Here is a 3159-nt window from a genome sequence, read left to right as displayed (position 1 = left end):
AAGGCAGGAGGAAATATTTGCTCCACCTGGCTAAAAGCTGGAAAACAAATCAAATTATTCTGTACGGTACTGTCATTTAAGTAAATTAACTTTTTAAATGGAAATCATGAGAGGAGGCATGGTTGAGCAGACATTGAGAGTAAGTATACTTTTTGCAATATGTATGTACATGTATCATCAATGTTTTTATGCCTCAGTGATTAGTAGACAAATATAGGACAGAAAAAGCAAGAGGGCCAATGATGAAATGGGAATTTTTTTTTTTTTTTACTTTGAGAAAATATAAATCTTAAAGATTTTTGTGAGAATTGCTCACAAATCATGAGTCAAAAGAAAAGCTGCATGTGGCCTGACTTAAACAATGGATGAAAAGAATAATTTTCACAGCTTACACATGGATTAGAGCCAAAAGGCTTAGAAAAATAAATACATCTCTTCAGAAAGCCTGAACTACTGTTTAAGACTGTATTAAAATTACAATGGCTTTTGGCAAGCAATATATGACGCAATCTATGGAGAATCAACATTTTTATTTAGTGAAACTCTGAACTAAGCCGACACACAGAGAGGACAGTTTTAAACTTGTGGTTCATCAGTTTATGTCAATAGGAAACTAAATTAATTCTGAAAATACACAGAAAAAAAGAAAACACTTTCTGCAATTGTGTATTTTTTTTTATCTAAATAGCAAAACATAATTTAATGAAATGCAGTGAACATTTCCAAAACTAAATTAGCACTAGAAGATGCAAAAAAAGAAACAAAAAACACCTGCCATTGCTTTGTATTCACATAAACAACTCGCACAAAAACATAACAACAAAGTTCCTACAACTTTATTAACAACCAAAACTCCAAATCCTTTGTTGCTTAAATGAGGCACAAAATAATAAATGCATAAAAAGTAAATGAGCATAATGCATTTCACATGAAAACTGTGTTCTGAAGGCCACCGCTTTAACACTTAGACTTAGCTGGTATTTGTTGATATATCCGTAATTGCCTTTTTTTGTTGTTGTTGTTAAATCTGTAGCCTTAATAAATCCCTTCAACCCTTTTATCTGCGGTAATTTTCATTATGTGAAGTGTAGAAAACAAACACTGGTCCAATGAGACAATGAAGAAATAATCCAGGTTCCCCACTCCCACTGTGATCATTTACAGTTTAAGATTTCAGTAACAAAGTGGGAAATTAAAATCTGGATATCTTTCTGATAAACATGTGTGCCAGACATAAAAACATTTATTTTTAGAGGAAGAACAAGATAAGATTAGCACACACACACTCACACACAATATCAGGTCTCATCTTTTCCATTTGTCCTTTCATATTTTTTTTCCCTCTTTCACATTAATTTCTCTTCAAAGAAAAAATATTTCAAAACCATATAAATATGAAATTGCTCAAAAATAATTTAATGAGATTTTATTAGACGCTGTAACATAGAAAAAAATAATAATTTACTATTAACCTTTGGTCTCACAAATTGCATTACTGTATTTAATACATCTATCAGAGAGAAAGCACTCAGCTAAAGCTAAGCCCTAAAGCTTTCTGACCCCCATTGAAAACTAATAGGACGAGCCTGTAACTGCAAACACAAGGTCCGCTGAAGGTAAATTGTACACAACATTAAGGGTGTCCGCCAGAGTCATTAGCGGGCGCTTAATGAGATGTCACTAGGATATTTATCTCAGTGATAAGTTTATGGGGCTTTCGAGTAAAATGCTCCAGGTATAGTTCGGACTCTCCTTGGGTCACCTACAAGGTAAGAAGAAGTCCAGCTTTGTCTGTCACAGCCAGACAGCACCTCAAGCTAACACCTCCACCACTGAGTTCCCTCTGCAGTACCCAGCACTTAGCAACAGCTTTCACAAAACAATCTCTGCAGCTTTTCCACTTCCGATGTGGCCTGTAATGCATTACAAATGTAAACAGTTTCCTCTCAAATGTTTAACCACTTCACCAGCTGTAACCTGGACGTAGTGCAAGTATACTCTCCTACATTTTTTTCTGAACGGACAGGGCTCCCCTCCTTCTGAACCCCAATTAGAGTTTCTCAGTAACAATGCTCTGCTGTGTGCTTTTCAGTAGCCTTAAAGACCTCTAGTAAACGCAGAGATAAACAACCATTTCTCCCGTCTCAACTGTGCAAGATGCCACTCATCATCTATTGGATAATAATCCAATGTGGATAATCTGCCTATAGATTAACCACAGTAACATTTTAATAGGGAATAACGCACTCGTTCCATCAACGACTTAGATGTGGATGCTATGGTGGCGGACCCTGCCGGAGTCGATGTCGACTCTGCGAGCCTCGGCAAATGCCAGGAAGGTGAAGAGGCCCATCAGGTTGACTGTGGTGATGAGGGCAAACACTGATGCCCACGAGCCTGTGGCCTCAATGAGATACCCCGAGAAGTACACCATCAGGACTCCTGCACAGAACGAGAACAGTTACCATTCGGTCAGCTAAAAAGTCTGGCTTGAATCCAAGTTCAAGTCAGACTTTTCATGTTACTATTTGTACATTTTGAAAACTACACCCATCTCTTTCTGCTTTACAATTATGCACTACTGTGAGTGCAAAATTGCAAAATCTCAACAGAATACACTGAATGAATGGTTGTAGCATGACAAAATATGGGAAAGTCCAGCAGATACACTTTTACTAGGCTCTGTACATGAAGAAAAATGTCACAGGACTATTTGTCTTTACAGACACCGGGCTGTCATTCTCTGCTGACTGTTTGATTCACTGGCTTTAATATGCTCTCTTGATGAAATATGCATGGATCATGGGAGCCAGCAAACCTGACAGCCACACATCATCGCAAACTTTGAATTTAGTAAAAGGGAACCAGTTATCATTTATGGAGTTCCAGCTTCTACTGCTTAAATATTTATCATAAAGAGATTTCTTAACTAAAGAGAAACTCACCTGAGAATGCCCCGCATGTATTCATGATTCCTGTAGAGGTGGACACAACTATTAACATTTATACTATAAAAAAAAACATTAATATTTAGAGTTAAAGCTCTTTTCATTAAAACTCTGAATGTTTTACTCACCAAATAGAGCTCCGGCACAAGAAGGAGCGAGATCTTGAACATTTAAAGAAACCCCGCTGTAAGAGAAATGTTTTGTTTTTTAA

The 3159-nt window shown here is 36.8% G+C and overlaps 1 long non-coding RNA gene across 1 annotated transcript; it reads right to left on the bottom strand.

Annotated features, from left to right (window-relative positions):
- Nucleotides 1-582: 582 nt before the first annotated feature.
- On the bottom strand, nt 583-3159 carry LOC106941526 (uncharacterized). Its single transcript, XR_001423390.1, has 3 exons — nt 3077-3159; nt 2946-2975; nt 583-2442 (listed from the first exon to the last, which is right to left on the bottom strand). It is a non-coding gene; the product is annotated as an uncharacterized LOC106941526 (long non-coding RNA).

Source organism: Poecilia latipinna, unplaced genomic scaffold (genome assembly GCF_001443285.1).
Source record: "Poecilia latipinna isolate Pla-1442-1.1 unplaced genomic scaffold, P_latipinna-1.0 Scaffold3719, whole genome shotgun sequence".
Classification (NCBI taxonomy): Eukaryota; Metazoa; Chordata; class Actinopteri; order Cyprinodontiformes; family Poeciliidae; genus Poecilia; species Poecilia latipinna.
The sequence above is the reverse complement of the archived record's forward strand: the minus strand, read 5'-3'. Positions and strand labels throughout refer to the sequence as shown.